Source organism: Rhynchophorus ferrugineus, unplaced genomic scaffold (assembly GCF_030347505.1).
Source record: "Rhynchophorus ferrugineus isolate W39M unplaced genomic scaffold, kcgeb_rfMv2 rfM1, whole genome shotgun sequence".
NCBI classification, from domain to species: Eukaryota; Metazoa; Arthropoda; class Insecta; order Coleoptera; family Curculionidae; genus Rhynchophorus; species Rhynchophorus ferrugineus.
The window spans coordinates 72,747,511-72,762,226 of NW_027472580.1; the positions used below are offsets into that span (position 1 = coordinate 72,747,511).

Here is a 14,716-nt window from a genome sequence, read left to right on the forward strand (position 1 = left end):
AAACGTGAAATTCGCATCAAAAATAGTCTATGCAGATTAGCTCGATTCACCCTCGATGCTGCAGACAAAAGAGAGGACGCACAGAGCATGCATGGGTATCAGGGAGGCAGTCTCGACCTGACGAGCGATGAAATGGAACTCACTTCTCGTAGACCAAAGACTGGACGGCCCCCTTCTTTCTGGCTTGTCTCCAGATGCCTCGTGGGAAAGACGCACAATATCATCCCTCCCCTAAAGTCAGCAGTAACAGGAAATTTCGCAGTCACTAACAAGATAAATTCGAGCTCCTCGCAGAGACCTACAAGGCCCAGATGAAATGAAGTCATCAAGGAAACTCCATCAAAAGACTAGTCAACCAACCTAAGTTTATCATCATCTAAGTTTAAGTTCATCCAAAAGAGGTAATAGTTTTGATTTTAATCATTTTATTTCGACGACTTTTTTTATAGTAAGAAGATTCTGTGGTGGCTTTTAAATCCCCAGATATTCATGACCTCAGACTTATAAAATGTATGTATATATTTTCACAATCATGGATCTTCTATCGGGTTAAAATATTGATGTATGTCGTCTTCTTCTTCTTGGCGGCTGAATGGCGTCAGAATTGAACACTATAAGTTCACAGTTTTTTCAAGACATGTTGGTAAAGCGAAAGCTTATTATATATTGATATGGCTGAACATCCACCCAATAACCGGTACATTTCTTTATACTTCAGCCTAAGTTTAATGTCAGGGGTCATGCCATGATATTGGGCTGTATTTCCAACGTGCACTGATTTATTTTAATACATTTTGAACCACCTTCAAAAAAGGAGGAATTTCTATGTTACGCTGTATATATTTTTTCAATATATGTTTCAGCCGATTTCTCTGTCAATTATTGACCAATTTTCAAAATTATTTTTTTATTCGAAAGAGTGCACTTCCGAGGTGGTCCCATTGGAACCAAGTCAGGATCTGTTGGCAAGGCATGTACAAAGTTTTCATATATTTTTTTATTTAAAATGATCAGATATGTGTGTCTAATGTTATTGTTGAACTCATGTGACGGAAAATCGGAAATAGTTCAGTGTAAAAGCCATTCAGTTTGCTTTTTAACCATATGAGAAGCCGCAGAAATAATGTGGGAAATTGATTTTATAGTGTAATGGTTGAATGGTTCAGCTCTTACCGAGAAGTCACGGGTTCGATTTCCGATGGGGATAACAACGTTTTGTTCTAGTTTGGTTAGAACATTTGTCAAATCATCTAGACTAGGTAACGAACCCCGGAGCCTCAAGCGTTCCTTATTTTCTATTACATATTTAACGTTTTTGTTGTGTTAAAAACCTAAGTTTGATTATTGTTTACTTTTTAGTGAGTTTCTTTTTGTTTTCTGAGTTTTAGTGAAGTCGAATCATTTTTTTTTTGTTAAAAATATTTTATAATACGCTATTATTCTACCCTGCATTGTATTTCGATTATAGCTGTCTGCAACGATTCGTTTGATTCGATGTTGTTATCTCTAATGGCTATAATAACAGTGCCATATTGGATAGCAAGCAAATACAGCAAATGCAACATGATTTTCATTGAATGTAGGCAAGTATACAGAAGATAAAGGACAGGTTCCAATACATTTTGCTGTGGCATATCTGTAGTATTCTAGTTAGTTAGAATAGGTATATTCTTGTTCGTCTCTGAAGTATATATAAACATTTTTGAATATTGCTCAGGGAGAATCATTTTAATCTTAAGATTTAAACCCTCATTTTAAGATCAATATGAAAGATAAAATACTACTTAGTTGTGGTTTTAAATAATTCAAATAATAATTTAAATAATTTTAAAGAGAACTTTTAAATGAAGAAAACCAATAAGTAGTTTTAAAATCTAATGGGCTAACTAATCTAAATAGGCTAATGAATTAGACCCCTAAACTATCCACATTTACACAAAGAATATATAATATAACAAATTAATTATTATTTTAAATTAATACGAAAAGAAATAAAAAAAACATTACCATATAACGAATATATTATTAGGCCGTAACAATCTACTCTGAACCAATCAACTCAAGAAGACCAACTGAGATATAACAAATTAATATTGCAGTGCAGTTTTAAGAGCATTACCATAAAAAAACTATAGACGGTCCATTATTCATTTAATTCAAAGAGTTACTCAAAAACATTGAACTGTTTTAGGCCGATATTCAAGAAATGCTGAAAATGCTTATAAGACTTCTATAAATAAAAAGCTAATTTATATATACTAAAGGAAAAGCGAGCCAACTAAGGCTTGGAAATAAAATTTCCATCTCAAGGGAGAATATTTCCATCCACTTACGAATGAGCTGTAAACGGCTTTTAAATTTATTTGGCGGTTTCTACAAGAAATGGGAGTTTCATTTAAATTTCAAAATATCCCTAATGCAAAAATGTCCTTTGCAACTTACGATATATTTCTTGTGCTTTGTATACATATACACTAAATTCTGATGATTCGAATAGCACCCCTAAATATTCCCAGTGTAACTTGCTTCAGTATATTATGAGTATATATATATATATATATATATATATATATATATATATATATATATATATATATATATATTTGAGAGGTATTTGATTAGTTCATTTCATTACGATGACGCGTTTTTTGTCATTTTGGTCGCCATTTTCGCTGTAACTTACACAGAAAACAGGTATATTTAGTTTTTATACAATTTATTGGTTAATTTGTTAGTCATTACTTCATTAGTACAATATCAGTCGCTAGTAAAACATAATTATGATGTATCCTCGATCTATAATTATAATGTAACCGCATGCACAAATAGTAAAGAAATGCAGCATCGTTTAACTTTTAAGAACTATGAGGCTCTTTCTAAAAAATGGATTGATAAAATTCAAAATCTCAAAGTGACTGGATTAAGTATAAAAAATGTATGATCTTCTTATTGTATTCTTGATATTATTGATTTTCTTGTGGTAACTTGGAATAAGTTTAGTCATAATAATAATTATTTCAATATTTAATTTTTTCATTTCAGGAATTAATGCCCTTCTGATAGAAGCTATGTAGACATGTGATACTATGTTATCTTGAATCAACTATTTAATAGTTGCAACTCCTCTAAAATAATAGTTCCTGAATACGAACCTTTTACGGTAGGTTAACCGTAAGTTCAATACACAAGAAATTTTGTAAAGCGATTCAGTACTTAAATAGCCGGCTTGGTGGCGCAGTGGTAAAGGCGCAGAGTGTAAAATCCGAAAAGGAAAATGATCCCAGTCACTCCAGTAACCAGGCTGGGTAAGACCGGATGTCTTCTGGGATGATTTCTAAAGTTGGTCACTCACCATCAGGCTTAATGCTGAGGGCAGTGGTTTGGAGCCCACGTTAAACTTTAGGCCCAGTCCAGATAAACACATAGTTGGTAAAAGGAGATTTTAATATATATATATATATATATATATATATATATATATATATATATATATATATATAAGTAAATAATGCAAAATTAAAAATTTAACAACTATTTTTAAGGGGGTCTATTTATTTATAGAAAAATATTTTGAATAAGAATCAGGATAAGTATCAGAGTAAATATATTGTCTTGATTATACCGTCAGTTCTAATTGCTGCTTTACGAACACACAAAATTTACGTTGTACCGTGGTGTACATTTCAGATTCTTTAATGAAACTTAAAAAAAAAATTAATTTTTGTTTGCATTCAATTATGGATACCTTATGAATAATTCAGTACACCGACAAGTTGAGACTAATTATTATTATTGGTAAATGAAACGTAACGTCACGGCTGTCACTTCTCACACCTGGGTGGCAAACTTTATCAAAGAACCAATGAATGACTTAACGTAAATGGAACAAGTTGAACAAGCAACAACAATATAGAAATATTGGAAAGGTAGACTTTGAGGTACATGCTCAATATACATCAAAGTATGGTAGCAATTATATGTATCTGAATATCTGTGTGGGGATATTAAAGCAGGAAATAATGAATTAAAGTAAAAGTATCAGAAAAAATGTACGCAACACATAAACGCCGTGGCAGTAGCGCTGAGTGGAAAGAGGACAACAACACCTGAGACTGAAGAAATGCTGCATCCGCAGTCTCAGAAAAGATTAGTGCAGAGAGATGGTCAGAGATTGAAGCTTAATCATTAAAAATAAAATAACACTCTGTTAGATAGACAACATATTGGCTTATTGTTTTGAAATAGATTGTCATTGTGCAGAAAAATAAATGTCAATGAAACAAGTTGTAATTTTAGAATAGTGGAATGAACACTAGACTTTATCAAAAGCTGTTATAAGGTATTTTATAATGAAATTTATTTTTTAAATGAAAAAGACATTGTGCATTTTTATAAAATATATAAACGTGTATGTTTTGCCGTTTATTATTATGTCTATTAAATTAATCATAAAAACATACGACATTCTCTTAAGAAAATAATAAAATAAATAACAATAAAATCTTTATTGTATACTAGAACTTAGTTTAATTTTTTATAACTTTGAAAAATAATTCAGAATTATTGGTACAAAGTATTTTTCTACTTATGTTAAATTTTCAATATCAAAAAAGCATCAGGTTACGATCTAGCAACCACTACATAACGAACAGTTGTCAGGAAATACTGTAATAAAACTTACACATCTATTCAACTGTATTATTACGAGTAAGTACGTAAATGCTACCATTCATGTCCAAACTGTTCCAGAATTGGTTTTTTAAATGAATGTTAAAGAAAATCAACTATTAACGGGTAACCAATTTGGATTTAGAAATATATACTCAATCAACACTCAAAGCAAACTGAAGTTAGCGTCAAGCTGTGAATCGTTGGTAACAAAAATATAACCAAAAATCTCCAGAGGCAGTTACACTAGGGCACTATCAAAGAGGTTGTGCAATATACACAGGAGAACAAGTTAATTAACAAGAGTAACAACGGTCACGTTAGCTGATAATATATTCAATCAACACTCAAAGCAAACTGAAGTTAGCGTCAAGCTGTGAATCGTTGGTAACAAAAATATAACCAAAAATCTCCAGAGGCAGTTACACTAGGGCACTATCAAAGAGGTTCTCCAATATCGACAGGAGAACAAGTTAATTAACAAGAGTAAAAACGGTCACGTTTGCTGATAATGCTACCTTCTCGTTACAACTAGTATTATTAAAACAAATGTAAATAGATCACAAGCAGCTATTAATACCATTACTGAAAGGGCTAAGAAATTGCGAATAAAATTAGGTCTTGCGAAGTCTTCATATGTGGATTTTACCTCCAAAAAAAATAGATTATCTGCTAGTAATAATTGATTCCAGAATAATTCAGTATATCAACAAAACAGAAAATATTTGAGACTGACAATCGATGCCAAGCTCAAGTGAAAAGAGCACTTGGCAACAAATTGTTCTTGTATAAACAAATTTGGAAGCCAATGTAGACCTACGGTGTGTAACTATAAGGTTGCAGAAACCAATTTAATATCAATATGATCCAAACTTACCAAAACAAGCATATTCTGAGTGTTATCAACACTCCATTGTATATTATAAATGAGGGTATTCTCAAACACCTAAGGGTACATACGATTAGCAAAGAAGCTAGACGGTTTGCGAAAAAAACGCCAAGTGGACATAAAAACGGTAAAAAGTACTACAAGTAGATCGCAATAGTGACTTGCCCAGATAGTGAAGAGACAAGAACCTTTTGACTAGAATAGATGAAGCTATATGTAAAAAATACAGAGCTTAAAACTTATGATAGTCCTTCCAATAATAATAGAACGTAATAAGAAGATCTTCTATAAAAAGATCTTCTATATATATCTTCAGATATATAATAATAATAAGAAGTTCAACACCATTGAACCAAATTACCAAATTCAGTTTGTAAAAACGTAAAATTCATTTTAAACTCGGAGCAAAATTTTCCTTCTCATTTAATTAACATCGCTCTAATTAAAAAGAGACAGAATGAAGTCTGATGCGTCCGAACATTTATCCTAATTGGTCCATAAATTTCGATTCGGTCGAATTTAAATTCGATTTCTGTTAGTACTGGTCGACACCGTTGCAGCAAATGTTGCTTTGGCGTTTGTTTTGATAAATTTGTAACTGTTTTGTGATAATTGTGATGCTAAAAATGCCAAAGCCATTAAATACTCAGAGTCAGGAAATATGTTTTAGCGTATTGCAGTTGCACTTTATATTAATATAAGAATTAAGAGCGGGTGAGTATAAACAGCGGCACAAAACAAAGCAGGTGACGAATCAAGATCGCCTTGATATTAATGCTATGCCAGAACAAAAGTGTGAAAGGTATAAAAACAATGTGTAATTTTTTTTCATATAAATATTATTTAGCACAATTATTTCCTACAAAACTGTTAGTCTGGGAACTATCCATAGAAAACTTAGGGATATGTAGTTCTTAGAGGCATGTAGGTCATCCCTCCATACACTATTGCAAACGTAGGATTAACGGGGTGTTTTTAAAAGAATACCGTTTTAAAAGCATATAATAAAATTATGAAAGATTTATAATTTCATTTTATGCATCTGGATGAGATATGGATATTTCAAAATGGAGCATTGGGCTACTCTTAAATGTAAGATAAAGACAACAAAAGTTGATGGAAAAAGGTAAAAGCTAGAATAACATAGGTTTTGTTACTTTTAATGTTTTTTAATAATTCATTGAAGCATATATTATTGCTCATGGTACAAACAGGCATGGCATTATTCCTAGACCTGAGTTAGTGTTTTGTCACTAGTTGCATATAAATTGAATTCTATGTAATTTATTTTTTTAGAAACAAAAAAAAATAAAAATACCTGCAAAAAGATAGAATGTAGAAAGAAATATTGTCTACAATAACACCTTTGCTTTGGATAAACTCCATTAGACAAACACAAAATAAATTGACCCATTGATAAATTTTGATGACGTGTATTAGGCTGTTTTATTGGAAGGACTGTAGAGTGCACTATAAAAACTAATTAAGTTTGAGTGTGAGACATTGTATATGGACATGAATAATATCTAGACAATGAAAAACTAGTAATATATACCATGTTCATTTTCCGTTATATATTATGCTCTCCTTTTTACCAATTAGATAATTATTTATCTAAACTAAAACCACTGCCCATTTTCGGCTTAGAATCTAGTGACCCTGATCTTAGATATTAGTTCTTTTCATAACGAATCTGACTTCACAATCAGCATTCAGCTAAAATAATCAGCTCCCAATAATTTTAAAAGCGTTTTCTTCGTCTCACCAAGTTTCACCGAACTGGTGTCAACTGGGGAGTTTAAAACCGATTTGAAGAAGGCCTTAAATGCTAGTCGCGGAATCGACTAAAAAAATGAAAAGAATTACTCTTGTTATAACTAACTGTTTTCATATCTAATACCATCCAATTCCATCTACATGACAAAATGTGATCGTACACTTTTGAATAAAATTACAGGTATTTTGTCGTAATATTATTCATTTATCTAGCCCACTAGAGACGAATATAAAAACAGTTTATATATATTGCCGTGGAGGCCATTAGTACCAAGCCTGAAACCAATTTTCTAATTTGTATTAATCTATCGGGTCATTTGGGAATATTCCCGGACCTAGTTCAATTTATCAAACATAATAGACATTTCCAATTAAATAAGGTTAGATTGTTCTCGCATTTAAAAAATTAGAAAGGATTACACTGTTGGGTCTCAAACAAATAATTATAGTTTTTTTATGTTTACACTAAATGCTCACAATACAGTTAAAGCCATTTTAACCGAATCAATATTTTTTGAATTATTATGTTTGGATTTGTATGTATGTGCTTATTAATATTAAGAACATTATATCTGCTAGCTGAACTTTAAACTTTTATTCTATTCATTATAAATGTAATAAAATAACACCATCACCATCAAATCACGCAGAGAGAGAACAGTCAATCAGGAGCTGGTGCTGAATGAAATAGGATATGATGAAAGCTGAACGTAGAGTAATTTCAGTTTCTACAAATACTTTGTTAAATGCTTTTTTTGAAAATTCAGACAATGTGATCTCATCTCATGTGACTCATGTAACAGGTTCATCTGCAATTAAAAAACCAAATATGTTTTATTAGTGGATATAATAGCTCTTAGTTGAATTGAGGAAAAAATGAAACTTAGATTTGTAGTTAAATTGTGAGCAAAGAGCTCTATTCTTAGTCAAAATTTCACCACGTGTTACATCGTAAAATAAGTAGAGATAATAAAAATAATTCATTCAAGCACTAAATAAAGTTATTTTGAAAAAGTGTGCAAAACTTTAAGAAGATCGATTCATAATCATTTTCATTGACATCAAAAATAGAGTTTCGAGAAAAACGCGATTGAAGTTTTAAGTTGAACTCACATGGATTATTTTTTTATTACATATAATTATTGATTGAGAGTGCTGCAGTGGTAATATCCAGAGCATACTTTTGCCTAAAATGCAACACAGCTGAGATTCCTTCATTGAAGGTGCCAGTAGCAACAAAGGTACGAATCTCGATTATTGTTATCCAGCAGGAAGTACTTTTGGAGTAATTTTCCAAATTAACTGGTTCAAACTGTCATTATTATTATGCGTCAATCCACCAATAGACTGCTCGAAAAACCTCTTTTTTGCTGAGTTCTCCAATGGACCGCAATCGTCCTTGAGTGAGAAAGTGAGAGTGTAAAGAAATGAGAGATAATAAGAGTGTTTATAAACGAAGTACATTGTCAAGTGCACTAAAAGTCAGGACCATTAAGATATTTAAAGTGCTGTTGATTTTTGTCTGTGGGATTATAATGAAACTAAATTCCCCATACAGAATTTAACTCTTAGAATCTCTTAGAATTTTACCCTAATCAATTTAAATTTTGGAAGAATATTCTAGACATATCGTACTACTTAATAAGATAAAAAAAATCGATTAAATTTTCAAGCTCATCCATAAAACCAATAAGAAATCTACCCATGTATCATTTACCGCGCGTATAAACATATTGAATATTAATTGTTGCCACCTCCACCAAGACTAGAATGTTAAGTGCAGTAGGTTGCATCTAGATCGGCTCCTAACTTAAAGAAGCACATACAATCTAAAAGAAACACCTTGTATTTAAACTAAAACAAACTTATTGGTTTATCGGACACAAAAGTTAACTTAGATGTAACTTTGTGTACAAATCAATATTGTCATTTAAGCCAACTTTCATCATCATCGCCCGTCATCATTCGACGACCTTGACCTTCCTTTAATATGATAATATTACGTATAAAAATGTTAAATGTTGTTGTTATATAGATAAGAATCAATAAGTACAAACCAGTAAAAACCCAAGTTCCACGAATGAATAACATAGCAAATAATATATTCGTATATAATATGTACAACAATACAAAGTAAAACGACATGTTTGTGCCAATGCCCGTTGCACGTATTCAGAAAATATAACAATAACCTTCGATTAAACTAACTAAATAACTTTCATAGTACAAATTGTTGCATTTTAACACAAATAATATATTACACACTTTACTGTTATGTGTATTAATATTTTTAAAGATACTTATTGTCAATAGCTGGAGACGCTTTTACAACTCACTGAAATTTTTGTATTCAACGCTGCATACTTCTATTGATGGTATTTAGAGTTAATTTGTGTTTAACCATCTTCATGCAAAAGTGTTACTCAACCAGACGTATATTTTTCTATACTTAAGTCCTATTTTAATGTATACTATAATACTAAGCATTAATAATGTGTCAACGGCATTATTAATACCTTCAAGATTCTCCGAAAAGCCGTTTTGAAGCTGTGTTAATATTTTGGAAAACATACTAAGGCTCTACTTAAAGAAACAACCATACATATTGATACTAAATTATATAAAAGATGCTTATAGAGAAGCTTCTCTCTACCAAATATATAGTAATAATTGGACAAAATCGAAAAACAAACTTTTCATTCCAATACAGAATATTATTTGCTAAGAAAAAGATGAAAGGAAACCCTCACCGCCAAACTTCATGCTATTTTCAACGTTTTAGCAAGAATTATATTAATTGACGCCTGTAATTTCAGTATTATCATGTATGAGGTCTTTAAATGCCATAAAAGACATTCACGAAAAACTTGTCTTCATGCGGATATCTTTTATCTTTTTATCACCGAAGCTAGCAGTTGCTGGTCAGCTGTATAGACTACTAAATCAATTAAAATTTCTTGAGAATAATAAAGTGCAAGATATGAAGACGATTCTTGGATCCTCCATATTCAACACAATTTCACCAACATTTCATTTTCGAGGTCTGGAGAGCTATCTAAACGAAAACCTCCAACATCGTAATGCTGATAGAGGCATCCTTATTATATACGGACACTTGCATAATTTTGTTGTAGTTGCTTTGTTTATTTTATTATATTTTTTTAATATTTACCTCATTCAAATTTAAAACTCTAGCCGGATATATTCATATTTCATACTATCTTTTATTATTCTTATATATATATATATATATATATATATATATATATATATATATATATATATATTCCTTTGTTTATATGTTAGTTTAAGCCAAGAGTCTCCAGTAATATCGACAGTTGAATTGGAATAATGTACAAATGTCCAGATTTTTGGAAACAAAAATATATTCTAGAAGAAATGGCCCATTTGTCTCGGTTCCAACACGTCACAAACAACTCGCTGAAAGTAACTTCCGATATTAGTATAAAAATGTACCTTGAACAAACTCAAAGACAATCTTTTGGACAACTTACTATACACGAACAATTCACAGACATTTTTCATGACTTCACGTTCAGTTTCTTCTTAATAAATGTTGAATGAGTATGAATTTCATGATATGTGACAGTAGACAATAACAGATCATTTAAGTTATACTAAATCGACGATGGTGGAATCGGTGATGATTAAACTAAATGAAAGTGACAGTGAAGAAATTATCCATTGTAATGTTTCTATCGGATCCTCTATACGGTGCCACCAAGTCTTTGACAACTCTTTTACCAACGTTTTTCTCACGACCATCTTTCGATTTTCCAGTGTAAAGCCGTCCAGTAAGTGGATACGAATTTTCAGCATCACATATCCACCATACTTTAATTCCATATTTAGCTGGCTTTGACGGAATACACTGAGTGAATCTAGTTCGACCTCAGTATGGATAAAGTTGCTCGTCAATTGTCAGGTATTCTGTTGGCTTATAATGTTTTGCTAAATTACTATTCAACGTTGTCCAAATGTCTCGTACTGAAGCAGCTTTATTATTCTCCAAGCGCTGAGCTTAAGTATAGGCATAGGACTATAAACAGTGTCCCTATAGCTATTTCATATGCCACATAGCCAGATTTTTTTTTTATTCAGTACACTAATGACTTGCACATCTGCCACACTATACGTGGGTACCCGGGTACCCGGTAATTGAACGAATGGTGAAAGTTTGGTCAGTGACCGGACGGTTAAAAAGACTTTTATTGATACATCACAATTTTTTTGCGTGGCAAGCACTCAATCCACGATGCTGAAACAACAAACTTTTGAATCTTTCCAATCATACGTAAAAGTTTGAAAAAAGTCGATTCATAAACTAGTGGATTTTCTAAAATTTCATTGAGAATTTAAGCTTTGTTTTCGTCCAATAACTCTTGTAATTGTCTTCCAGTTTCTTATTTGATCCACTAATCTTCACGATAGTTCTCTGTCCCTTCTAATTTCTGACTGACATCAAAATAATAATTTCTAAGTCATTGAACTTAAGACCAACAATGGCAATATGAAGAAGCAGTATATCTAAAATTGTATTATGGGCTTCGGTAGTAAATTTCTTCAAATCAAAACAAAAGTAATGAATGCCCAAAATATAATTTTGAGCGTTACATGATTAGTATCTGCTTAAACTGGATCTCCTAACTTAATGGAAAACTATTATTTTATGTAGAGAATGCCAACGTTAGAAAATATATGCAAGTGCCTAAAAATAATTATCAAAGAGGGTAGTGTAAGTTAAAAACAAAAGTAAAACCGACTTTTTGTAAAAAAAAGTATTAAAACTATTGTACATAACATTAACTGGATTCAATTATAAGACGTATGCATTTATTAATTACTTAATTCTGCAATTCCTTGCCATTTACGGAAATTACTTAATTACCAGAAGGAGGATTCATATCTGAACAAAATGTATATATAGTCTCTCCAAAGTTATTTTGTACATACGTCATCAAGATATTTAATGTATTGCCTGTCGCAATTTGTAAATTCGTTTTAGAGTCAAACTATAGTTTCCTATTCATTTTATTCTAGTTAAAAAGAGACACAATGCTGTCTGACAAGTACGAACGTGTAACCGAACTAACTTACCGGAAAGTAAGTCGTCCGGTTGTCAAACGTGTACAAAATTCATCAAAACAATAGTGATAAGAGGTTATAAACCGACAAACATTATTTTGATGCTTTACTTGTTTTGGTAAATCTCAAATCATTGCTTATTATTACTCTAATTGCAAATTCTGAAGCTCGACAGAACAGATAGCGTCTCTAACTTTGAACGGGAACGAAATAATAGAGACCTCTTGCCAATAAAATTAGTTTGTTTACTGTTACAAGCATTTTTACTGTTTAATATTAATTTACTGCATGTTTAATTGAACATATTTTTAACGTGTAGCTGCACTGAATATTAATATGGAATATCTCAAATAATGAAAAATATAATCAAGATTAGCTTTACGTTAGCTCTATCAGAGATTAAAAATAAGAAATGTACAAAAACAGTGAGTAGTTTTTCAATATAATTTAATATAATTTAATACAATTATTTCAAGGGAAACTGTTAGTCTGAAAAGTAACGAAGAGGTTTAATGGAACTTCCGGATATTGTTTCTAAAAGAATAAAATTTTTAAAGGCATATAATAAAATAAAGAAAGATTTATTATTTCAATTTCTGTATTTAGATGAGATATGGATATTTCAGAATGGGGCCAATATACCCAATGGTCACTCGTGGCAAGATGATAATAAAAAAGAGTGTTATAACAACAAAGGTTGATGAAAATGGTAAACGTTGGAATAAGAATTGATTAGGTTTTGTTAGTCATAACAGTTATTAATAATTCAGGCAGATATATTGTACTTTGTGGTAAAAACGTTTGGATGACCTCTTTGCTGCCAATTTCTAAGACAGGTTGATGAGAGTGGAAACAAGTAAAGGTGCGTATGTAATTAATATACTATAACTAGGAAATGATTGTTATGTTAGAGGAAAGGTAGGAAATGTTATTATTGTGGAGTAAAAGCTTTATGTGCACATTTATGTGCATAGATATATGTTCAGAATATACATGAGCATTTGGTTAAAATGAGTCAGGAGAGAAAGAATAGTAACTGATTTCCAGATATGGCAAATGCATTAAGGAGGATGCAGTGATTAAATCTAGTTTTATCAAGAAAGATGTATACAGGTATTAACAGAACAAAGGAAGGAGAAATACAGTGATATCAAAATGTCTTTACAAGGAAACGCTGTACCGAAGAACACAAGAACTAAGCGTAAAAAATAAATATTCTTTCTGATGAAAGTAAAATAATACTTGTGAATTAGGCCTCCAGGGGATATAACTAGAAATGCGACTAGAACTCTAACTCATAGGTGGTATGGAAAAGAGTTCAATGCAAATATAATCAAACACAACCCTAACCAATAAACTGTTCTAACTGTGAACTTAAATGTAGTTTTAAGTCCTTGGATAAAATATCCATTTACTATAATGTTAAAATAAATTATATTTGATATAGTATTTTAGTAACAGTGTTTAATTATTTTATTTAGATTAAAATTTTGTTGTATGTCAAAACCAAGCTGAACTAAAACTCAGTGTTGATACGACAACATTGAGACGTTATAACGTAATAAATTTAGATGGCTTATGTACAAAATAACTTTGGATGGACTGTACATACTATCAAAACCAAACAAAATACCAAAGCGCTGTAAAATAAAACTAGAAATTAAGCTGAAAACTAACTTAAGCTACAATCGATTGATAAAGTTAATAAATGAAAATATAATTGCAATTAATTCTAACTGTAACAAATGTTACGATATACTATACGTAGACTATTTGTTTTTTTCTTTTTGTTAAAACTAATAATACCTAATATAATTAAAGTATCCTTTTACCAACTATGGGTTTATCTGGACTGGTCCTACAGTTTAACGTGGGCTGCGAACTAAGGTCCTCAGCATTAAGCCTACCGACTGGCGAGTGACCAACTTTAGAAATCATCTAAAGAGACATCCGGTCTGCCCCAGCCTGGTTACTGGCGTGACTGGGTTACTGGTGATTTTCTTTGCCGAATTTTACACTCTTGCCTAGGACAATCACAAATTTTAAACCATCAAAAACATAAATTTACGACCATGCCTCAGCAGGATTCGAACCCGCGGCTATCGCAACAGTAGGAGGACCGTCCTATCGCCTTTACAACTGCCAAGCCGGCCAAAATTATTTTAAATAAATAAACAGTAGTTTAGAAATACAAAAACATGTTAACGTATTTCCAGTTCATATACAATCGAATAGAAAATATATGTATGTGGAAAATTATTATTGAGTCATATAATG

At 31.3% G+C, this 14,716-nt stretch overlaps 1 protein-coding gene across 1 annotated transcript in view; it reads right to left on the minus strand.

Annotated features, from left to right (window-relative positions):
• LOC143190087 (centrosomal protein of 131 kDa) overlaps positions 1 to 14,608 on the minus strand; it is a 67,665-nt gene extending 53,057 nt beyond the window's left edge. The window contains exon 1 of the mRNA XM_076394191.1: positions 14,272 to 14,608. The gene's annotated coding sequence lies outside the window, so the exon portion shown is untranslated. The remainder of the gene's footprint in view (positions 1 to 14,271) is intronic.
• Positions 14,609 to 14,716: the final 108 nt, after the last annotated feature.